General features: G+C 34.5%; 1 pseudogene; it reads left to right on the top strand.

The window, feature by feature from the left end:
- The first annotated feature begins 2566 nt into the window (after positions 1-2566).
- On the top strand, positions 2567-10403 carry LOC116137889 (annotated as a pseudogene).
- Positions 10404-26338: the final 15935 nt, after the last annotated feature.

Raw genomic sequence — 26338 nt, 5'->3', positions numbered from 1 at the left:
ATTGCTGCTCTACAATTATTGCATAAATTAAAACGAGAGGAGCCTCATTTTCTTCAAAAGAATATTATCACATTCCGAAATTCCAGTTACTATTGAAGGAAATGTGTGTAGAAGTTTAAGTTGAATCAATGGTGATGTTATTGTTCTAATGGTTTGCTTTTCAGTTTAATATACTTTATAATGTTTGAAGCATTTATTTGTTTGGTAACTCATTTGATAGGGGCTCGAGAAAATAACGCAGCAAGTTAGCATAACAACAAGACTAGCACTTGATTATACCTTTAGAATCAATAAACAAGTCTCAATCACAGAAACTTGGATCATAAAGTTTGAAGTAAAATCTGAATAATTATTGAATATCATAAAAAGAATGAATAAAATGTTTGCGTAGGGTGGTGAGAGCCAACCTTAACAAGACTTCCAATAAACAAGGAAATAAAATCCAAATTAATTAAAAAATGACGTCTTAAAGNTATTACTTCAATTTATTTATTTTTCAGATGACAAGTTAATAGCATTAGGGAGGATAAAGTTTTAACTACTCCGGTAAACATGACAAGCTTAAAAACAGAATTCACTATTTGATTTTGTTTTATAAAATAAGATTATGGAAAGTAATGTTCTAAAATTTTGCCATTGTTGGAGCTTATTTCTTTGTTTTGTTTTTTTTTTTTTTTTTAATTCCTATAGATTTGTAAATTCATCTACAAAATTGCCTAAAAGCCATTGTCCTGTCAATTTCTTTTTTTAATTTTTTTATATTTAATTTTTTTGTTCATTTCGACTGTCTTAAGACTTCATTTAGATTGGATAGATAAATAAGATGAAAATTATAGCTTAGAAATGATGTGATATTTAAAACCTTGATGGTCTGCTACTAAACATAAATCCTTGTCACCATTTACATAATACAATGCAGGGGAGTCAATGGATCCTGCACCAATTATTGAAGTTATAAAATGGATAGCTCCTCTCGTTTGTGGATACTGCAAGCAGGGCGGACCCAGCCCCTTGGCCTACCCTCACATTTAAAAAAAAAAAAATTGTTTATATAAATTTATAAAATATATATATATAAATTTATAAAAAAAAATTATATATATAAGTCTATCTCCAAATTTAAAAAAAAAATGAGAAATATTATACATATATCCAGGCTCATAAAAAACTTTATATATATATATATATATATCACGTTTATATCATATTAAAATTTTAAAACTCTCTCTATTCTTTTCTATGTGTACCTATTTTTTATGATTGTATCCCTCAAATTCTTTATTCTCTCTTTCACTTTCTCTATGTTATTCATTCTTAAAACTTTTGAAGACTGAAATTGTTGAACTTTCACTCATCCAGGTGCCATAATTAGTTTCGTTTTCTGTTTTCTCAGTTTTAGATATGTGTATTGCTTATTTTATTTTAGTTTATTTTAAGGTTGAATCATGCTTATTTTTTGGAGGTTTTTTATTCTAATTTGATGGAAAAAAGCATGGATCTTTTGAGTTTGTTTTGTGTTTAAGAATGTTCCCACTTTCCTAAATTAAACTTTAACTATATTTTACTGAACGTTATTCTTCACCCTTCACCCACCACTTTCCTATATTTCAAACGTCACTGTTTAACCACTCAAAATTATTAAAAAAGTTTAAGTTATTATCTATATTTATACTAAGAAAATTTCCCCTTTTTTTATTAATTCATATTAAAAGTTAAGGTCGCATTGACTTAATTTAAGTTTTGGTTGACTTTAGCTTAAGCTAGGTCTGATCAAAGTCATGAAAACTTATATTATAATATTAAAAAAAAAAAAAAAAAGAGGAGAAATAAGAAATTTGTGTAGAACATTTTTGGTAGATTGTGATTGTTGTAAACTCTTTTAATTATATTAGATTTTAAGTGGATCGTTAGATTCTCGTGGTCTTTTGCTCTCTTTAATTGAAGAGGTTTTTCCACGTAAAAATTTTCTTGTGTTTCCTCGTGAATTGAATGTTATTTTCAACATAATTTGCTCAAGGTTTTGCTTCTCATAGATTTATTCAAATGGTAAAGTATTGTGTTGTTGCATTATTTTCTTTCATATTATTGATATTATATTATTTCATTTGTTTAAGGTTTGGTGATTTTTTTTAATTTTTTACTAGTTGTTTGACAAACAATTGTGAAGCCACGGAGGCCCCCTCTGGGCAAAAATCCTGGGTCTGCCATTGACTGCAAGAACCATAGAAAGTTTAATGAAATCTTGCATTCTCTGCGAAGCAGGAGAGAGGATCTTAGTATCTGCATGGGAGATATAGAACAAAGTTTGAATGGTCAGCTTCGTTATGATAAAGTACCAAAGAAAGAAGTGGAAAGTTGGTTGAGAAAAGCGAAAACCATCATCAAGGAGACACAGAGAATTGAAGATAAATTCAGTAAAGGCAACTATTTTTTGCATGGTTGGCGAGGAAAACTTGTTGATGAAAAGATTCAATAAGTGAAAGGAGTTTATGATCAAGGTGTTTTTCCTGCTGGTTTGGTAATTGATGCTCCTGATGAAATTGGATTGCCATTACCAACATCAGAAATGGTAGGCGAAGCTAGTGTAAAAGAAAAAATTTGGAAACACTTGATTAGTGGTAAGGTACGCAAGATAGGTGTTTGGGGAATGCATGGGAAGGGTTGGTAAAACAACCATCATGAAGCACATTCATAATCTTGGAAGAAAGAAATAAATTTGATAAAGTAATTATGGCAATCGTATCCAAGGAGTATGATGTTTTAAATTGCAACAAGACATTGCAACTGAACTGGGGGAAGATTTGTTGAAACATAATGATATAATCACGCGAGTTGCAGTGTTACAAAAGATGTTGAAAGGAAAAAAAAAGAGATGTGCTAATTTTAGATGATGTGTGGAAGGAAATATCTATGGAGGAAGTTGGAATCCCCGAACCAACTGTAATGGATGGATGCAAATTGGTTTTAACAACCCATTCCATGGAGGTGGCTCCATCCAAGGGTTGTGAGGAAATCAAAGTTGAGCCACTTTCAGAAATGGAGGCATTCGATTTATTCTTGAACAAAGTTGGATCTGAGCTTTTGGATATTCCCACTTTACAATCAACTTTGAAACAAACTGTGAAGCAATGTGATGGTTTGCCTCTAGCAATTGTTACGCTGGCCAGCACCATGAAAGGAGAGTGTGATGTTCATATCTGGGAGAATGCATTAAATGAATTGAAAGCATGTATAGCAAGTGTTGAGAATATGGTAGAGAAGGTACTTGAACGTTTGAAATTTAGTTACGGTCGTTTGAGAGATCCAAAAATCAAACATTGCTTCTTATATTGTGCTTTATATCCTGAAGATTTTGCAATTGACAAGGAGGAGTTGATAGAACATTGGATTGTTGAAGGATTTATCGATGAATTGCAGAGTAGAAAAGCTCTATATAACAAAGGGCATGCTTATTTGAAGAGACTAGAAAGAAATTGTTTGTTAGAAAGGGATGATGGGAATTATGTAAAGATGCATGATCTGATGAGAGACACGGCATTGTACATTACTCGTCAGAGTCCTCAATATTTGGTAAAAGCTGGGATGCAATCGAGAGAGCTACCAACTGACCATAAATGGACTGAAGATCTTCATAAGGTTTCTTTAATGCGCAACAAGATTTCAAAAATTCGCTTAGATATGACACTTCCCAAGTTCGCAGCACTCTCGACCTTGCTTTTGCAAGATAATAAATATTTAGAAGTGAAAGTTTTTATCAAGAAAACAAGAAAGGTCTGGAAAAACAAGAAATGAAAACAGAGAAAAAAAGGCGGGTTAACGATTCACAAGAACCACATGAATGTATATTATGTTTTTGTTAATTTGTTACAGAGGAGAATTATGACTTATATAACAGATATTCTGTTATATTACACAAGCCTAAAACATCATCGTTTCTTTATTATCCTTTTACTTTGTTTTACAAACACAACTCTTCTATATTTCCAATATTACAAACTCAACCATACGTACAGCAGCTATCAGTATACTAAACTTCAACAAGTTGTCTTCTATACTGATATCCTCCCATAAACTGAACGGCCTTCCTTCAACTACCAATACCAAGCTGACTTCTTATACTAATATTCTCCCGTAAACTAAACATTCTTCAAGCTTTCCACTCCTAATTCTGGCAATACTATACTTCTAGCATTTGATCACAAAAAATATAGAAAAACAGAGTACAGAAAAACAGAGTAATACTAGTGACACTTCCTTTATATCACCTTTTCATGAACACCTTGTAACTAACACTCCCAAGTTGACTTCATAAACTACTATCCTCCCGTAAACTAAACATTCTTCAAGCTTGTCACTTCTAATTCTGCCAAGACTAAATTTCCAGCAATTGAACATGAAAAACAGAGTAGCACTTCCGTCATATCACCTGTTTCATGAACTCAGTTAATTAGAGTTCTTCATTTAGACACTTCAGTATTAGCACTAGTGTCATCACTTGGTAAAGCATCTGTAACATTTAGCTTGTCTTGGAGCATAGCAAATCGAGAACTAGGAAGTGCTTTGGTTAATATATCTGCCATTTGACATTCTGAAGCAATATATTGAACCACCAACAATTGTCTTGTAACCAGCTCTCGGACAAAGTGCATATCAATTGCAATGTGCTTTGTCCGAGCATGAAAAACGGGATTAGATGAGAGTGCTCCAACACTCATATTATCACACCAAATCACTAAAATGTTACTGATTTGAATGCCAAGTTCCTTAAACAAATTTTGAATCCACACTACTTCAGTGGCAACCTGGCTAAGTGACTGATACTCAGCCTCAGTTGAAGATAAAGAAACTACTTTTTGTTTCCTAGAAGACCATTAAACAAGATTTCCTCCTAAGCAGACAGTATATCCACTGGTGGAATGTCTATCCATTTCATCTCCAGCCCAATCTGCATCAGCAAATGCTTCCAAGGCAAAAACCTTCTTCCTGGTGAAAAGAATACCATATGTCAGAGTGCCTTTTACATATTGTTAAACACGTTTACAGGCAGTCCAATGAACTTTAGTGGGCTGCTGTAAATACTAACTAAGTTTATTTACAGCAAATGCAAGGTCTGGCCTAGACAAAGTCAAATATTGTAACCCCCTGACAATGCTTCTATATAGAGTGGGCGGATCAAACACTTTACTATCTGTTGAACCAAGTTTGAGACCAGTGGCCATCAGTGTAGAACAAGGCTTAGAGTCTGCCATCCCTGCCTTTGTGAGTAAATCTTGAGCATATTTGGTCTGTGTAAGAAGTAAACCAGATGAGTTTCAATTGACTTCAAAGCCTAGAAAATATTGAATTGAACCCAATGTCTTTAGAGCAAACGTAACATTCAAATCTGCTATTAGTTTGGAAATCAGATGATCATCATTTCCAGTCACCAATATGTCGTCCACATACATAAGTAAATACATAATAGTAGAACCTTGTTTATAAAAGAAGAGACTGACATCGGATACTGAATTAGCAAAACCCCAACCAATCAGTACAGATTTGAGTTTATCAAACCAAGCTCTAGGAGCTTGCTTAAGGCCATATAATGCCTTTTGCAATCTACACACTTGTTGTGAATTATGTTTATGTGATTCAAACTCAGAGTACCCTTCCGGAGGTAGCATGAAGACTTTTTCTGTTAGCTCACCATTTAAAAATGCGTTATTTACATCCAGCTACTAAATATCCTACCTTTGATGAACTGCCAAGGACAACATTACCCTAACAGTAGATACTTTAACCACTGGAGAGAAGGTGTCAAAATAGTCCAGTCCAGGAGTCTGTTGAAAGCCTTTGGCTACCAGCTTGGCTTTATATTTTTGGAAGGTACCATCAGAGTTCACTTTGGTCTTAAAGACCCACTTACTTCCAACAACATTCATCCCTTCTTCATATGGAACCAACTCCCATGTATCATTTTTCAACAAGGCTTGATACTCAGAGGACATAGCTTGTCTCCATTCTAGAATTTTTAGTGCCTCAGTAACTAATCTGGGTTTTGGCAAAATAGTAGTTGAGGACAGCAAAGCTAGATAAACAACATGCCTTTGGACAGGTCTAGTACCAGTCTTTGACCTGGTTAGCATACGGTGTACATTCAAGGCTAAATTTGAATCAATAGGAACCAGATTAGAAGTAAAATGATTAGGAGCTGAAGTTCCTGCAAGAGACAAATTATGTTCAAACACGTCCTCAGTAGAATGGACAGAAGCTGCTGAAGAGTGTAAGTTAGGTTCAGACAGAGGATTATTTGGAACTGATGCTACTGCAGGAAATACATTATGCTTAACCATGGTTTCACCAGATTGGTCAGTAGCTGCAGAAGAGTTTAACTTATGCTCAGAAGTAAGACTAAGTGGATCTGATGCTGCTGTAGTAGTTGCTGAAGAGGGTAAGGTAGAAATGTCATTATACTCTGAGGAATCACCTGTTGGATTGGAACCTAACAACTCATGTGAGACCACTGGTACTTCAAACAAACCTGCTGGATTTAGTGGAAAGCTCCAGGATGAGGAAGGTGAACTTGCAACCATAGACTCACTGTCTGTCAGTGTCACATTTTCAGAAGTAAAGCCATTTTTGAAAGGGAAATCAAGCTTATTAAATCTCACTTGCTTGACAATATAAATTCGAACCTTTGAGTTTAGGCATAAGTAACCTTTGTGGGTGAGGCTATAACCAAGAAAAGCACATTTTTCTGTGTGAAATGCAAATTTGTGCTTGTTATAGGGCTTGAGATAAGGGTAACAACTGCAACCAAACACTTTGAGTTCACTATAGTCAGGCTCTTTATTGAACAAGACAACAATCGGAGATGCAAAATCAAGGACTGATGTTGGTAGTCTATTAAGAAGGTAGGTGGTTGTACTAAAGGCAGCCCACCTATAAGTTAATGGCATCCCAGCATGAGCCAAGAGTGAGAGACCAAATTCGGTGATGGATCTATGCTTTCTCTCCACCCTTCCATTTTGTTGGTGGAGATATGGACAAGGGTGTCTAAATAGGATTCCATGATGTTGAAGATAACCAGTAAAAGCTCTAAATTCACCTCCCCAATCAGTTTGCAGTGCTTTTATTTTGTGGTTTAATTGCTTCTCTATAAAATAATGAAATTGGACAAAGGCTATGTAAGCTTCAGACTTGAGTTTTAAAGGATATATCCATGTAAAACGACTATAGTCATCAACAAAGATAATATAGTATTTATAGCCTTCTTTGGATGTGGTAGGAGCTAGTCCCTATAGGTCAGAGTGAATTAACTCTAAAGGGACTATTGCTTTGGAAGAAGATGCAGGAAAATGACATTGTTGAAGGTTTCCATACTGACAAGCCTCACAAAAAAACTGTTATTGCATTGCAACTGTTGTTTTACATCCAATTTGTCTAGCACAACATCAAGAGTTCGACTATTGGGGTGTCCTAACTTTGCATGCCATAGCAAAAGTAAGTCTACACTTGTAGATTTATTTAATTTTGCAGCAGTATAACACGCACCAGTAGAGCTAAGAACCTCATTACTTGATTCAAAAACATTCTCACTATTATCAGTACTTGAAACAGAAACTGCACCAACTTTATTCAATTCTTCAGCAGCATTACATACAACAGTAGACTAATAACTAGCCACATTTGAATCTGGAGCAGCTTTATTATTATCAACACTTGAAACAGAATTAGCTTCTGATGAGGACAGAAACACAGCAACAGTAGAACTAGTGAATTGTGGAGTAGAGGTGATAGCATGAGAAAGTTCAAGTTGATACAGTCTATCCGTAACAGTGCCATGAAGCAATATCGTTCTACTACTTTTGTCCTTCACCAAACAACAATCAGCATGAAATTCCACAATAACATTATTGTCTCTAGTTATTTGTGAGATGCTTAGCAAGTTCTTTGCAATTTTGGGAACACATAGAATGTCTCTAAGATGAATCAATCTATGAGTATCAAAAGAGGGAATCAATAACATACCTGTTTGTGTAATTGGGATAGCTTCCCCATTACCTACTTGCACCTTGGAATTGCCAAGATAATTGGACTTAACCATCAAGTTGGATCCATCAGCTACCATGTGATTGGAAGCTCCAGAGTCCATATACCATGACTGATCACGGAGTGTTTGTGGAGTAGCTATAGGCTGTAGATGAGAAGTTGAATCAGAGAAAATATCTTTGACATTTTGCGGTGGCAGATTACCAAAGGCATCAAGGTTGATGTTATGATAAGTAGGTACAACCGAGAATTGATTTCCTACAGTTGATGGATAGAAACCTACAGAATTGTTCTGTATTGGTGGACCTCCAAACGCAGATTGATCATGAAACAAACCAAAAAAGGAAGGATTCTGCACTTGTGGATTATTGGATGTGTAACCAGGAAAGTTGACATGATTGGATTCATTTGCAAACAAAGCTTGAGCTGGAGCATTAAAACCTTCATTAGAGACATTTGAAGGAGGAACAGATGAAGTGTAGCCAATTGATTGTGGTTGAGAACCATAGTTTGGTTGAGAACCATAGTTTGGACCAACAAACCCCTGATACTCTTGATCAAACCGGTGATAGCATTGTACGGCAGAGTGTCCTGTTTTCCCACACACTTGACACACTAATTTTGGTTTGAAAAACCCTCTACCTCTACCTCTTCCCCTCATTGGATTGTTATTCAATTGAGCACCTCCAGTAAAGAACTGTTGTGCATTAGGGAAGTGGTAAGGTCTACCAAAAACTTGGTGGTTATGAGGACTATTATTCCCAAACTCAACACCTATTCTTGTAGAATAACTCGGTGCTCCTACTGTAGTGCTATTATTAGTACCAGGCTAATAACTATAGCCTGATATTTGAGGATAGTTGGATAGCAGTGGCTTAAGTTCAGGTGTTGTACTCATTACAAGATTAGATATAGGTGCACGTGAGTTACTGGATTCTTGTCTAGCAGCAAATAAAGCAGATGTCATTTGTTCATGAAAATTGGTCAGACTATTGTGTTGTCGTTCCAGTCTTATCTCATGCTTATGAAGCATAAATTGAGCCTCCTGAATACTTATTGTACTACTGTTGTAAGTCAAGTTAGCAACCACTGCATCATACTCTGGACCAAGGCCGTCTAGAATATACAACAAAAGCTCCTCATCACTAAGATTAACACCATTAGCTACCAGCTCATCTCCTAACTCTTTCATTTTCAAGACATACTCGTTGATGCTAGATGAATCTTTCTTAGTAGTTTGTAACAAGTTTCTTAGATGTAGAGTCCTAGCCTTTGAGATGGACTGAAAATGTAACTCCAAGGAATTTCAAAAGACCTCACACACTTTGCTACATGTCTAAACATAGCTTTAGATATTGACGAAAACAACCAGCTTACCAAACATTGATCAGTTCGTTTCCAATTAAAATACTTAGGGTTTGGCCATTTTATAATATCTTCAGAATTATCAGACTTTTCAATAACAAGCATAGGTGGACATATTTTCTCACCAGTTATAAATCCATCAAGATCATGAGATGCAAGTGCTGGAAGAATTTGAGAACGCCAGTGACTTTAATTCTTTTCTCCAAGCTTTACTGAAACCGTAGGAAGCAATGACTGTATACTGGAATTGACTCCTGTTCCAGCACAGGTTTGTTCTATCTTTGATTCTGAAGTGAAATTAGAGGATTCAGGAATCACTTGAGCCATTGACATTTGTCTATAGCTCTGATACCATGAAGGTTTTTATCAAGAAAACAAGAAAGGTCTGGAAAAACAAGAAATGAAAACAGAGAAAGAAAGGCAGGTTAACGATTCACAAGAACCATGTGAATGTATATTATGTTTTTGTTAATTTGTTACAGAGGAGAACGATGACTTATATAACAGATATTCTGTTATATTACACAAGCCTAAAACGTCATCGTTTATTTATTATCCTTTTACTTTGTTTTACAAACACAACTCTTCTATATTTCCAATATTACAAACTCAACCATGCGTACAGCAGCTATCAGTATACTGAACTTCAACAAGCTGTCTTCTATACTAATAAGAAGAGATTGATGACTCTGTCTTTACTCTCATGGTTGAGCTTAAGGTTCTTGATCTTTCTCATTGTTATAGTATGAGAAATCTGCCAAATTCTCTTTCTGGCTTGGTAAAACTCACTGCATTGTTGCTCAAGGGTTGTGAGGGTCTACAACATGTGCCTTCTTAATTTGGCAAAACTTGGGGCTTCGAAGAAGTTGGATCTTGGTGGGACGGGTATTACAGCCATTCCTGATGGACTAGAGATGTTGGTACATCTCAGACATCTTGATCTTAATACACGCTTCATGAAAGAGATGCCTGCTGGAATTTATATTAATGGTTCTTTGTTTAATTAGATATTAAGTTTGAAATAAATTAAGGGCCTCTCTTAATAACAACTTTGGCTTAACATTTATTGTCCATCAACGGACAAAAAACAATTAAGAGCAATTTATGACAAGTCTTTAGAAGTGTAAGAATCTTTGCAGGATTATTACTTACTGAATTAATGTCTATCGTAGCTATCTGTAATGCACAGAGAGAATGTAAATTATGCAACCATTATTCTAGACAGTGTCACGAACACTTAAAAGTAAGTTTTCTTTCACTTTCACTTTGCGTCTCTTATTATTATTATTATTATTATTATTATTATTATTATTGTACTACGAAGAAACAAATGTGTGAAGGTTTTACCATTGAAAGTGTTTGGAGGAGTCAAAATGCAATAGCAAAAGATGGTCAAACGAATACAAACAACATTTAATCCAACAACACAGCTTGCACCAAGAAAATCAATACAAATTACGACAAATCAAATAAAAAAAGGGGAATGAAAGATGAAACTTAATTTTGTAAGAAAGCATATCAACTCTCATTTGGCAAAACAAGGCAATCTTGACCTTGAATTAGCTTTGCAGATCGAATCACATCCCTAGTTTTTTTCCGTAGTTAAATTTATCTCACTACTGTCGTGTATCTATGTATCAAAATACCAAAAAATTGAAATAAATGAAATTATAAAACTTGTGGCTTTTGATATAAACATATTAAAAGTTAAGGATGTTATCTAGAACTGATAATTGACCTTCATTGATAGATAACCCCCCCTAAGCCAGCTCACAGAAGTAGTAAATAAAAATATATGTCATAAGTCGAATAGATGAAAATCCAACAGAATAGATAGAGAAAAAGAAAACATAATGTTAAGACAGAGTTTATGATACAATTAATGAGACCCAGTTGACGCATTGCCGTCAATTTCAACACTAAACTGGATCTGTTTCTCTAACTTGGAATTTGGAGAGAAATCGGCTTAAATACCAGGTGATTAGGTGGATGATTTGGTGTTAATGCAATACATCGTTCTTAGTTTCAGATCCTATAATGGACGGTGGAATTGATGTATTGAATCCATATATTCACGGCTTATTATTGGCTCTGATACATGAGGTTGTAGATTATGAACCTATGTTATTGTGTATAGGATTATTGTTCGTTTGGTGTTCAACGATGATTTGAGAATCTGGGGATGAGAAATGAAGTCCACATAAGAAAGACAGATTTACAAGATTAAAAAAACATATATGAAAATCTGTTGACTTGATAGTTGATAGGAGGTAAAACGGAACCGTTTTATCAGTAGGCAGTAGGCTTTAAAAAAACATAAATAAATTTGCTTTTTAATTTTAATTATTAATTCAGTTCGGTTTGCAATAGAAGTTTTATCAAATGGTTGCTTAGAATTAACTTCAGTTTTTTNAGTTCCGTTTTAGGCCACCCGGGCTGGCCGGTGGCCTCGTACGTTGCTTAAAACGTTGGATATCTTTTAAAAGGGTTTTGAGATAATCGTAATGCACGTACGCATTTTCCCACTCCGGCACCATCTGCGACGAGAACTCTTTTCCGAACTTCATTTTCGCCTGGTTTGGCCAGAAGTAGAACTGAAGCAATCAGTAATACTTTATTTGAGCTTAAGTTAGTGAACGTAATAATGAATAAAAGAGTAGTTGATGATATGCAATTTAAGTTGTTACCTTCTTAGGTTGCTGTTGATGTAAACAAGAAGGAAAGACAAAATATTGATGAGACAACTATTGATGTTTTAATGTATATATATAGGCAAAAGATAGAGAGTCTTTCTTTTTGTTGTTATATATATATATTACATTAGAGTGTGAAGCTGAAGCAGTCGCGGAGGACCACTTTATATTCCCAGATACCATAAAGAATTGACCCTTTAATAGTATTTTAATTATTCCCAGATACCATAAAGAATTGACCACTTTAATCTTTTGTTTTCATTCCATTCTATTATTTATTGAAGATAAAATAAGATTAAAGTCTTAACTACTCTGGCTTTATCAATTACTGAATGGTCTTTGATTTGAAAGACGTACACGTCCTCGGATTCATTATCATTTTGCACTTCCGATGGAGCCCTTTTCCTGTTTTAGGTAAGTTCTTTTTCTTTTTTGACATTGAGCTTTTTGAAAATTAAATATTATTTTAATCATGTTTTCTTAATATTGACCAAGTTATTTTTTTTAATATATATACATTAACCTAGAAGTACCAACCATTGTATGGGGGCCTCGATTAAAATATTTAAAACACAAAATTAGAGTTGATTGGTAATTAATACTACAAATTTTCTAGACATTCAATTAATTAATTAAGCCAATTTTTGGTAATTAAGTCAACATTACTTTTAGCGTTTATCTTCATTTGTGGAAGATTTGCACATTTCCACAAACATTCTTCAAAATCCCTTTCATTTTCAGTTATCGTTTATAACTGATTTATTTGACTTTATTTTTTTTATATAATTTAAAACACATAGAATGTCTTCGTTTTTGTTAAACATGAGATCATCCGAAAGCAAAATGTGCAAACCTAAGTTTCTAATAAGTAGCAAATATCACAAGTAAATAACATAAGGTAAAAGCAGTAGAGAAAATGAACACAAGGATTTATAGCGGATCAGTAATCAATTAGATTACCTACATCCACTCTTCAGAGCAGTAAGAAATCATTCACTATGAGAATAAAGGAAACCTTATAGAGATTGCAGCTCTCTCCTTTATACAAAGAAAACCCGAGAAAAACCCTCTATAATACACCAGAAATCCCAAATGTTCCTCACCTCTCATACATATCAAACAACCAAAAGTTAATCGGCATTTTATACACAAAGTGAAAGGAAACAGAAAAGCAAACTAAAGCCTACCAACACCGTTTGATTCCATCAACGATCTTCAAGGTTCCAGCACATCCATTTGTAACAAACTTTCTCTCTCTGTAACCAAGAGAGAAAGATCGAGAATGGAGCACACCCACAATCGACCAAAACCTAATTCATATTAGGTTACATAACAATCATAGGGGAAATTCCACAAATGCCCCTTTGCTTTTAACAAAATAACTTTGACCACCCAAGTTATAAAGTTGACTTCCATGTAAGGCATAAGTCAATGCCACATCATAACAAATCTCCACCTTGACATTTGATCTTTGTCATTCCTTACTGCCCTGAATTCTATCTCTAACTTTCTTCAATATGCAGTAGACTCTTAAAGAGCCTTAACTTGTCCAAAGAAACAGCTTTGGTAAACATATCTGCTGGGTTTTCTTTTCCAAGAATCTTCTCCACCTTAATGACTTTGTCTTCAATCAAATTCCTGATAAAATGGAGTCTGACATCAATGTGTTTTGACCTCTCATGAAAGACTTGATTTTTGCATAAAAAAATTGCACTTTGACTGTCACTCTTGATTAGAATTTGTTGCTGATCTAGTCCCATCTCATCAAGCATTCCCTTGAGCCACATTGACTCTTTCACTGCCTTTGTAATTGCAACATATTCTGCCTTTGTAGTTGACAGAGTAACTATAGCCTGCAAGTTAGCCTTCCAGCAAACCAAATTATCCCAAATAGAAAAACAGAAACTAGTCATGGATTTTCTATTGTCTACATTTCCAGCATAATCAGCATCAATACACCCTACAATAAGATTCACCTGATTTTGCCCTCTACTGTAAACAATACCAGTGGACAGTGTACCCCTTACATATCTGAGAGCCCATTTAACAGTGTCCCAATGACTCTTTCCAGGGTTACTTATAAATCTACTTACAGAACTGACTGCAAAAGCCAGATCTGGTCTTGTACAGACCATTAGATACATCAGGCTTCCTATTGCATTTGCATAAGGAATGTAGGCCATTTCCCTCCTTTCTTCTTCTGTTTCTGGATACTAGACTGCACTTAGTTTAAAATGCTGACCTAAAGGTGTTTTAACAGGTTTACAGTCATACATGTTAAACTTCTTTATGATTTTTTCAGCACATTCTTTCTAAGACAACACAAGTCTTCTAGTTTTCCTATCCCTTTCAATATTCATACCTAGGATCTTTTTAGCTTGCCCCAAATCTTTCATTTCAAACTGTCTACTCATCTCTTCTTTGAATCTAACAATTTCATAAAGATCTTTACAAGCTAGAAGCATATCATCCACATACAAAGCCAGGTAGATATAACATTCACCATACAAATATTTGAAATAGAAACAACCATCAAAGCTACTTCGAACAAAACCAGCACTCACCATGAAACTGTCAAACTTTCTGTACCACCGCCTAGGTGATTGTTTTAACACAAACAAGGATTTTTTCAGGAGACATACTTGGTTTTTAGAGACCCTTTCAAACAACTTAGGCTGCTCCATCAAAATTTTTCTCTTCTAAATCACCATTTAAGAATGTTGTTTTGATGTCTAATTGCTCTAGTTCCAAACCAAACTGAGCTACCATGTAACACCCACATCAAGGTACGTAATTTTATTTATGCCCTAATACCCTTAGTTGGATTTCTTTGAAGTTACCTTAGACAAATGTAAAGAAAACTCCTAAAAACTTCATTAGGGGTAAAATGATATTTTCACTCATAATTAGATGAAAAGGTGGGGAGTGAAAGGAAGCAAGATAATGTGAAGAAAATAATAGAAATGAGGGTATTTTGGTAATTGACTAAATGATATAGATGGGATTTCTTAGAAAGAGCAAGGGCAAAATGGGAGTTCATGTATATAATACTATTTATAAGGATTCATTAGAAGAAACCCTAACCCATTTTTCAGCCCTTGTACACACCACCTTCACCCCTTTTTCTCTCAAATTTCTTCACCAAATTCCAAAGGGAAATCATAGGATTTGGCTTAAATTCTTGTAGCTTTTCAATCCTAGAGCATACAAAGGTAAGATTCTAGCACAAAGTGTGTGATTAAACTTTAAAGTTTTAAATTCTTATGGTTTGATATGATCTAGGTCCAAGAGGAAGAGACTTTTAGCAAAGGGAGGTTATATCACACATTCAAGGTAAGTAAACCCAATTTTAGCCTGGATTTGAACAAGACTTGTGTAGAATGATTCATGCATGTTGTATGTGAGAATTATTGGCTGTTTTTTATGTTGAATAATGTGTAAATTTCTAGCCATGAGAAGTAGTGTATGAGTATGTGATGATTTGGTGAAGTTATGGAAGAATTATTGTTGAAACTTTGAAGTGTGGAAGAATTGTAGAAACCAGCCAGGTTTAAGGCTAAAGCTAGTGAGTTTTTACTCAAATTTTGGTGGATTTAGAAAGATGTGGAAGTGTAGCCAACTAAGGATTTGCATGTGCATATGAATCGTTTGATGAAAATCCGAAGAGAAAATGCATGCATGAGTTGGTTAAACCCTATTGAAGAAAGGGTTAGAGAAAGACAAGAATTGAAGTAGAAAGATTATGTTAGGCTTAACCAAGTGTAAATTTTAATATTCAAGAGTGCATTTTGTTATGCCAAAATTTAGAATATCACTTGGTCATGTTAGTTCAATGAGAGAGATGGTCGTTAGTGCTTGGTGCAAGTTACTTGAACCTTTACTACTTCTTGAATAACACATTAGTTAAAGTGTTACTTTGATATGGCATTGTTGATAGTAGAAAATGGTAGAATATGTCATGACATATCAATATGCCATAATGAATTCTCAAGTTTGTGTATCAAAGAATGGGCTTGATCATGCATATATTGTGCATATTATATATATATGTGTGTGTGTGTGTGTGTGTGTGTGTGTGTGTGTGTGTGTGTGTGTGTGTCCTTGATTTGGTAAGTAAGAATATTAAAGAAAATGTTAGCAAAGAATGAGAGAAAGAAAGAAAAGAAAATGGCTTATAGATTCTTTATAAGCTAACATGTGTATCTTTTCTTATATATTAAAGAATACAATTGTAGAATTTCCATAGCTTGGAAATTTATTTAGAAATGTGTATAGAATCTCTTTCTATAGAATGATATGTTAGAAGGTTGTTGCGATGGGGAACCTGTGAGTGACAGAGATGCAGAAATTCCTACATGCAAGCCGCCATCAGTGAGCGGCCTCAGAATAGAAAAATAGAATTTGTATAGTCTATTAACAGTGCATGTGGATGAGGACTGTACCCAGCAGAAAATTCCTAAATGCACGCCACCATCAGTGAGCAGCCTCAAAATAGCAGAACAGAATTAGTACAGTCTGTTAGCAATGCATGTGGATGAGGACTGTACCCAAAAAGAATTTCAGAATACACTCACACGGCCAGGGTTCCAAATCCATGCCTCAACCTAGTCCGATCAGCAAATCAGAATAGAAAACAGAAAAGAAAGAGAAACAAAATAAGAGACAGAAAACATAAATGAAAAGAAAGAGAAATAGAATAAGAGACAGAAAATAGAAAAGAAAAGAAAGAGAAACAGAATAAGAGACATAAATCAAAAAAGAAAAGAAAGTTCATTGCTTAGAAAAAGTTTATTATTTTGCATATGTATTATGCTACTTGCATTATTTAGAATTTCTTATGTGCTCGATGATGTACAATTTTATTAATTGTCCTTGCACGTCGGTAAGTAGCAAATCAGAATATTAGAAAAGAATGCAGAATATTAGAAAAGAAAGAAAAATATTAGAAAAGAATACATAATATTAGAAAAGAATGAAGAATATTAGAAAAGATTAAAGTGAGAAAAGGAAAGTCAGAATATGAGTGACAGAGAAAAAACAATAGTGCAGTTTGGTTTACTTACTGAGCAATTAGTGCTCACTCCGTTATTTTACTGTTTTACAGGTACTAGATGATTTACGATCGGGTGGGACGTCAGTAAGCGGAGGAGTTTGGCAGCACTGTCCAAGGATATTTTGTACTTATTAAAGTATATTAGTTATTTTGTGTATATATTTATATGAATTAAAATTAGAGCTTTCGGATTTTACATTATATACATATATGTATATATGTTTTCAAAAGTTATTTAGTGATTTTGTTATATATTTCTCAAAGAATTACTAGCTAGAGAGAATATTACATACCAAGGATAAAAGGATTCTAATAGTGGTATGTCTCACAACTGGTGAGAAAATCTCATTATAGTCTACCCCTTCAACCTGTGTGAAGTCTTTTGCCACTAACCTAGCTTTAAACCTAGGTGCTTCTACCCCTAGTATACCCTCCTTCATTTTGAAAACCCATTTACATTTAACAACCCTACTACCTTTAGGTTTATTAATTAGAATCCAGGTTTGATTTTTAATTAAGGAATCATACTCTTCCTGCATGGCCAGTTTCCACTGCCTAGAATCTCTACTATTCATGGCTTCCTTAACTGTTCTAGGTTCCTCATCAATCTCTTTAGCAACTTGAAAAGCAAAGGCAACCATATCAGCATGTGAGTATCTACTAGGTAGTCCGATTTGCCTTCTTTCTCTATCTCTAGCTAATTGATAATTTTGCAAATCATTTTCATCACCATCATTATCATCTAAGCTAGGTTAATCCACCTGAGTTTGAGAGTTTCCTTGTTGAAAATATGAATGAGCATTATTAAGGTTTGAGACTTCTCCACCTAGGTCTAGGTTAATCACCTCTGTCCTATCTGTACTATCACTCTCTTTTTGACTCAACCCACCCAGTTCATTGTCATTAAACTTAACATCTCTGCTAACAATGCACCTTTTCCCTACAATATCCCAACATTTGTACCTCTTTATTCCATCAGGATAACCTAGAAAAATGCACCTAATAGCCCTTGGTTATAACTTATCAGATTTTTCATGCACAAACACAGTACTGCCAAAAACTCTTAGGTTAATATAATTGGCAAGATGTTCAGACCATTTCTCCATGGGTGTTTTGAAATCAATGGTTGAGGAAGGTATTCTATTTATTAAGTAAATAGCAGTGTGGGCAGCCTCTACCCAAAATCTAATGGGTAGTTTAGAATAAGATAATAGGCTTCTGACTTTCTCTAAAATAATCCTATTCATTCTTTCTGCTAGGCCATTTTGCTGGGGTGTGTGCCTTACTGTTCTATGCCTCAGAATTCCACTTTCCCTGCACAAACTATCAAACTCTTCATTGATAAATTCTAACCCATTATATGTTCTAAGTTTCCTAATTTTCTGCCCAGATTGATTTTCTATCATAACCTTCCATTCTTTGAATTTCCTAAAGGCCTCTCCTTTAGTCTTCAAGAAATAGATCTAGACTTTCCTAGAAAAGTCATCAATTATACTAATGAAAAATCTACAGCCTCCCAAAGAAGGATACTTTGTAGGCCCCCACACATCAGAGTGAATATAATCCAAAATAGATTTTGAACAATGTTTTCCAACATTAAATCTAATTCTACTCATTTTTCCATAAACGCAATGATCACAGAAGGACAGTTTCTCTATTTTATCCCCTCCTAAGACATTTTGCTTACTTAGCTCTATCAAGCCTCTCTCACTAATGTGTCCCAATATTTTGTGCCATATAGAAGTCTTATTTGGCTTCTGGGAAGTCACTACTGCTATTCCAATAACAGTTGACCCACTTAGAACATGTAAACCATTCTTTTTATCTCCTTTCATTACTACTAAAGACCCTTTAGTAACTTTAAGGACTCCACCTTGAGTCTTATAGCTAAAACCATTTGAGTCTAAGCTGCCTAAGGAGATTAAGTTCCTTTTCAACTCAGGTATAAACCTAACTTCTGTAAGAACTCTGGAACTACCATCATGAAGATTTAACTTGACATCTCCATGCCTAAGACATTACACACTGCATTATTCCCCTTAGAACCTTGCTTGATTCTAACTTCTTAAAATTCATCAAAAAACTCCTATTTGGAGTCATCTGAAAGGTACATCCAAAATCTAAAATCCACTCAGAGTCAGATTCTCTATCAGAAGATATTATGACATCAGAACTTTTATATCCATCAGAGGCTATATCTACACTGCCATTAGCCTCTTTTTCTCCTAACCTTTTCTTTCTATCTTGACAATCTTTCTTAAAATGTCCTGCCTTATGACAGTGGAAGCACTTCCTCACAAACTTGGATTTGGACTAGATCTACCCCTAAAATGACTTTTCTTAAACACCTTTTTCTCATACCTACCTCTGATATTAAACTATTCTCCATCTAGCTTACCTTTCTTTTTTAATTCAGTATCCTTAGCAGTAATGGCTACTACTACTTCATCTAGATTGAGGGTTTGTCTACCATATTTAAGGGTGTCAACGACATATGAAAACATTTTGGGTGTGAATTAATGAGTATCACTGCTTGATCCTCATCTTCAACTTTAACACTAAGACCTTCTAAATCATGTACTAACTTTATGAAGTCATTCATATTTTCTCCTAATGGTTTGTTTTCATCCATTTTAAAACCAAAAATTTCTGTTTTAAAACTAGCCTATTAGGAGAAGACTTAAACAGGTATAGAGAATCTAGTTTCTCCCAAACCCCTACTGGTGTGGTCATTTTCTTAACCTGTCTTAGGACTTTATCCTCCAGACCTAGAATTAGAGTACTATGAGCTTTATCTAACAGATCATTTTTCTCCTTCTTGGATAGATACTCTAGTAGGTTATCCTCACCTTCCAAAGTAGTAGACAATCCATCATTAACTAAGACAACCCTTATCTTCATCTTCCATAACCCATAATCATTATCCCCTGTGAATTTTTCTACCTCAAACTTAGACATATCTAGGTTCCTAAACCTCACAGTTACTAAGAGTGTGAAAACCCCAAATTATCCAAGACTCAGAGAAATCCTAAGTCAAGAAATCACAACTGTAAATTCAGATCTAACCTTAGACAACCACAAATTCGAAAAACAATCTCACAACCTAGAATACAACCTAGCTCTGATACCACTTGTTAAACATGAGATCATCCTAAAGCAAAATGTGCAAACCTAAGTTTCTAATCAGTAGCAAATATCACAAGTAAATAACATAAGGTAAAAGTAGTAGAGGAAATGAACACAAGGATTTATAGTGGTTCAGTAATCAATTAGATTACCTACATCCACTCTTCAGAGCAGTAAGAAATCATTCACTATGAGGATAAAGGAAACCTTACAAAGATTACAGCTCTCTCCTTTACACAAAGAAACCCCGAGAAAAACCCTCTATAATACACCCGAAATCCCAGATGTTCCTCACCTCTCATACATATCGAACAACCAAAAGTTAATCGGCATTTTATACACAAAGTGAAAGGAAACAGAAAAGCAAACTAAAGCCTACCAACACCGTTTGATTCCATCAACGATCTTCAAGGTTCCAGGACATCCATTTGTAACAAACTTTCTCTCTCTGTAACCAACAGAGAAAGATCGAGAATGGAGCACACCCACAATCGACCAAAACCTAATTCATATTAGGTTACATAACAATCACAGGGGAAATTCCATAAATGCCCCTTTGCTTTTAACAAAATAACTTTGACCACCCAAGTTATAAAGTTGACTTCCATGTAAGGCATAAGTCAATGCCACATCACAACAGTTTTGTTTCAGTCTCTTAATTAATTTAATTATCGAAGTAATTATTATTATTTTTATTCAATAATACTATGCACACATAAACCACTTAATATGAACAAAGTGAATGTAATGAATTTGACTTATTTATATTTACACTTTCATTTATTAAGATATTTATATTCTCATGTATTGGGTGCCCGAGTGGTTCGATAGGAACTCTTCGGTGTATTACTCAGTCTTACTCGGTTGGTAGTTCTAGGGTCCTGATAGATTAGTTGAAGTGTTTGTAAACTGATTCGGATTTAGATTATGATTTGTTTTGTACTCTCTCTCTAGATTTTGGATGTCTTAATTTAATTTTAAATGATAATATTTTTTTATGGATCCTAATTTACATATATTTAAAGTCTCTTAATCCATCGTTTCTAGATAGCTTTAATTTTTTTTTTTTTTTTTTTTTTTTTTTTTTTTTTTTTTTTTTTTGTCAAATACAAGCATAAATTAACCCAATTACAAACTGTAAAATCAAATTAAGATTGAAAATTTCGTATTAATATATGGAGCAGCTATCCTTATCCTTTAAATAATTAAATATATTAATATTATGTAACAATTTAAATTAGCTGCTTTCAAGAGCTTGATGTTGTTTCAGCTCTTGTTCACTTTTTTCTTCAGCATCCCCCTGTCTTGTATGTTTTTCATTCGTTCAACATTAAGAAGTTTCCCCTTAATTCAATTTAAATGTGTTGAAAATCAAATCCAATTTCTACCCGCGCTACAAATTGAATTTATTAATTTAATTGCCCTCTTTTAGAAGTTTAGGAAAATCTGGGTTTCTGAGATAGGTGATATAACTTATCATACTTATTCATGTTATTAATGTTAGAAATATAAGTACAGTATTACTAATGTTATTAATGTTTACTTTATAATAAGTGGATGATGATTTTTGACTCGAGTATCAATCATTAATTGGTGTATCTGATGATTTGTTGGGTTTTTAAATAATTGTTCGATTTAGATCTTGGTATTTTTTGTTGCTTAAGCCATGAATTGTAATGTCAGTGAAGATGGTTAAGTTTCGTTCATTTAGTTTTGGTGCTATGTTAACAGTAACCAGGGGTATATTTTTATGTGTAATATGTATGGTTTTCATTCATACAGAACCAGAAGTTATTGTATCACTCAATGTTCTGAAAATCGACCGAGTAATAACCTGGTCAGACAACCGGGTCCCAGGTCGAATGGTTTAACTGGTCGGACTGGTGACGATATCATGTGACATCAGAATGTCAAAAAAACTCAAAATACTTATAAATTTAATAACAAACATCAATAACAAGGTTCCACAATCAAAATTTACATCCAACTACAAATTCAATATCAAAATTCATAAAGAAACAATATCAAACTTCATCGACAATTCCCAATTCTCAAGCCATCAACTCCCATTTCACTTTGATGATGTCAGCTTCATTTCTCAGATTCATTCAACCTGGAAAAATATTGGAAGTATATTAGCTGATTGTAAAGAATATGCTCAATGCATTCATAGACACCTGATTTTCCAATTATTGCATCCACTTTTCTTACCATTTCGTCAATAAAGCTATAACCCCTTAAATAATCAATTAAATTTATACCAAGTTTTTACATAGTGGGGTTCAAAGTTCATCATCCCAAATTTTCATAATTTTATATTACTTCTTGTAGCCAAACTTATTTACAGCAACTGCTGTAAAGTATAAACCATTCACTGTCTGGACTTTCTTTCCTTTTCCAAGTTCTTAAACAGAGTTCATTCTATTTATATATGGATGGAATACATGGCCAAATCCCTAACACTATTTATTTCTCAAAAGAATTGCTAAACATTTATCAGGGAATTCCAGGACAAACGAAACCCAATAGCCAATGCAAAACAAACAAATATCTAAAGCATAAATAATAATCAACAAGAATAAAAGATGCTGAGAACAGACACCCATTAGATTACTCAAAATCTTTTGAACCATGTTCATACAGTAAAAACTATATCTGAACTTATATAGAATACCAACAATATTATATTTGCTAAGTACTTAAATTCTTAAGGTGTAGAATTGAAAATATTAAGGGTACTGAATATTTACCATAACTTGGATGTTTTCATCCCGGTTCCTCAGCTTGGAAGCTGCTTCTTTGTTGTAGTTGTGTTGTCTGGGCTTAGGCTGACACGAGCCATCCCGAATTTCCTCATCCCGTAGGATCCAGGTGCTCCCACAAGACTTGGATACCTGAGACGTGCCATGTAGAAAAATTGTGAAACCTGTTNATCAGGGAATTCCAGGACAAACGAAACCCAATAGCCAATGCAAAACAAACAAATATCTAAAGCATAAATAATAATCAACAAGAATAAAAGATGCTGAGAACAGACACCCATTAGATTACTCAAAATCTTTTGAACCATGTTCATACAGTAAAAACTATATCTGAACTTATATAGAATACCAACAATATTATATTTGCTAAGTACTTAAATTCTTAAGGTGTAGAATTGAAAATATTAAGGGTACTGAATATTTACCATAACTTGGATGTTTTCATCCCGGTTCCTCAGCTTGGAAGCTGCTTCTTTGTTGTAGTTGTGTTGTCTGGGCTTAGGCTGACACGAGCCATCCCGAATTTCCTCATCCCGTAGGATCCAGGTGCTCCCACAAGACTTGGATACCTGAGACGTGCCATGTAGAAAAATTGTGAAACCTGTTAAAGGACTTACTTTTTCTTAATAACATCACAGTATTTCCATTTCCAACACCTCAAAAAAAAAAAAAAAAAAAAGTACACCATCTTTCATTTGACAAAAGAAAAGATTTAGGGAAACTTGTGGTATTAGGCTTTCGTCTTATACAACACATTCCGAAACATAAACAAAAGGAAATACATGATGAGAAACATGAGTTTTTGAAACAGAAGTCCAAAAATACAATACGACATAAATGTAAAATCCACATAAAAAGATGTCGACGTGTGGCACAACCTGAGCGGAGACTCATGCTCGGCACGATCTTCAGGAGGTCCTGGTGAGGGAGGAAAAACATTTAAAAAGGGGTGAGCTGAAATACTCAGTGAGTGGGGGAAAGGGGAGGTTTATAAAAGTTCTTAAAAAAAAAAAAATAATGATAGCATACAACAATTCTTAAGCAAATCCTGACGAGAATATAATTCTATAAATATGCAATGGAAGCAAACACCCCATTCACGTATGCAATATGTGATTTATTTCTAACCACCCTGCACTCAGTAAACTGTACTCTGACTTACTTCCTTTAACTGTATCGGGTTCTGAATAAAACCTCAACATTTGGTATTAGAAACTCTCACCACAACTAGTACCTTGGGGAAAAATATGTCATACCTGGTGGGCGTCCCACACGCAGGCAGAGCAAGGGACGTACCTGTCATACTCGACAAGGTATATCATCGCGCGGGCAGAGCCTCAAAACTGTCATACCTGGCGAACCACTCAACGCCTAGGTAGAGCACTAATAACTGTCATACACATGCGCAGAGCCAAAATCTGTATCACTAGGGGATGGGTACTTCGTAGGGTGGTTTTAGCACCACAACAATCTCATGCATAATCTCAAGTAACATGTAAGTCAATAGCATATTACGTATGTGCTTATAAATCATACATATATGACATAATATTCAAAAATCACATATAAGGGTGAAACTGCAATTTTCTAAACATGTTTCAGAAATTGAGGGTTTAACCCAGATTAAAAAAAAAAATTACTTCCATATCACATTACCACATCATATGTCCGACACCAATCTCTACAGTATGGCTTCACTCCAATTAACAAAGGCATCAGATTTAATTTTACTATGAAGAGCCATATATATATATATATCATTACCACCATTTAACCATTTCAAATTTTTGGGAGTTTGTCAACATATTCATAAGCCAAGGTTCCAATGTTCGTAATTAATAATTTAATCTTTATAAAACAACGGAGTTATAATACATATATGAATATAATATATCATACTAAAGTGTGTAGGTCCCTCCCTTACTAGACAAAACATCACTCAAGCTGCCTTAATTTCCCAGCATTTCCAAACACAAATCAACCAACCTCCCACCCACTGTATTCTAGCCGAGTGTAAGCAAATGGGGTGTCCAACAAAACACGGAATTAAAAACAAAATTAGATCATCTTCTAATATGACCTCCAGCAAGCAAAACAAAAAAAAAAAAAGAACCTACTCAAGCATTACTTAATATCTTGTCCAGCCGAAATTAAATTTCTGTATACATAAATTTTCCAGCAACATCACCAATAGACAGAGCAGCCGAAAGCAAAAAAAGAACTAACATCCCACAATATCATGTTTAATATCAATCTTTTTGCTCAAACATGAAAAGCAAATCAAAACTTTAACATGCAAGGATCATTAACATGCAAGGACATTAGGCAACGTTTTTAGGGAAAATAGTTTTGGATCCACTCACAATTCTAACTCAGCCGAAGCTCCCTGCACTCTCCTCCACTCTTCTCTCTCACTCTACCATTTTCAGCCGAAACCCATTCTCCTCTCTTCTCCTTTTTCTTCTTTTCTTCTTCTTTCTATCTATCCTCTCTCCTATCTTTTCTCTCTTATCTTTCTCCCTTTCTCCTTTCCTTTCTTTCCTCTCTCCTTTCTCTCCTCTCTTCTTCTTCTCCTTCTCTCTTCTTCTCTGTTTTTTTTTCTTCCTCTGCTCTCGTTTTCTTCTTCTTCATTTGGGTGAACTGCCCAGTTTTTTTTTTCCTTTAAAACTAAGACAGTTTTCTGAAAATTATCTGCCCCCTAAAATTCTCTAAATTTCAGTCTAACCCCGCCACATAAGCTTCTCCCAGCAAAAATGTCCAGATTTTCCCCTCCTGATACATGCAAACCCATTAGAATTTATTTCTTTGTTTTCACCGCTTAACGCAACTTTGACACTGACAGAAATACCCCTTTCTCACAACAATACCATAAAATCAAATAAAAAGGGAATTAAATAACTAAATAAAATTCATGCTATTACTAAATTAGAAATGGGGTTTTACATAGGCCCCGTTTTTTCAACCCAAAAAAAAAATATATATATATACTTACCCCAACTAAACAATTTACAAGGAAGAAGAAGGCAGACTGGTGGAGTATACAGCGGTTGAAATCAAAGATGATTGAAGATGAATGAAGGTCGAGGATGATCGACTGGTCGGTTGACAATTTTTTGGCACAACGAGGAGAAGAAAGAAGATCGAAGTCTCAAAGATGAATGAAGGTCGACGATGAATGAAGATCAATGAGAATGAAGATGAATGAAATGAAGATGAGAATTAGATTTTGGTGCTAGGAATTTTTGGTTTTTATGAGCCGGTTTTCCCTCCAGCCCCGTTGGACCGGAGGTCTGATACTATTACGCCAA

This window comes from Pistacia vera, unplaced genomic scaffold, assembly GCF_008641045.1.
Source record: "Pistacia vera cultivar Batoury unplaced genomic scaffold, PisVer_v2 Contig337, whole genome shotgun sequence".
In the NCBI taxonomy this organism is placed as follows: Eukaryota; Viridiplantae; Streptophyta; class Magnoliopsida; order Sapindales; family Anacardiaceae; genus Pistacia; species Pistacia vera.
The sequence above is the reverse complement of the archived record's forward strand: the minus strand, read 5'-3'. Positions and strand labels throughout refer to the sequence as shown.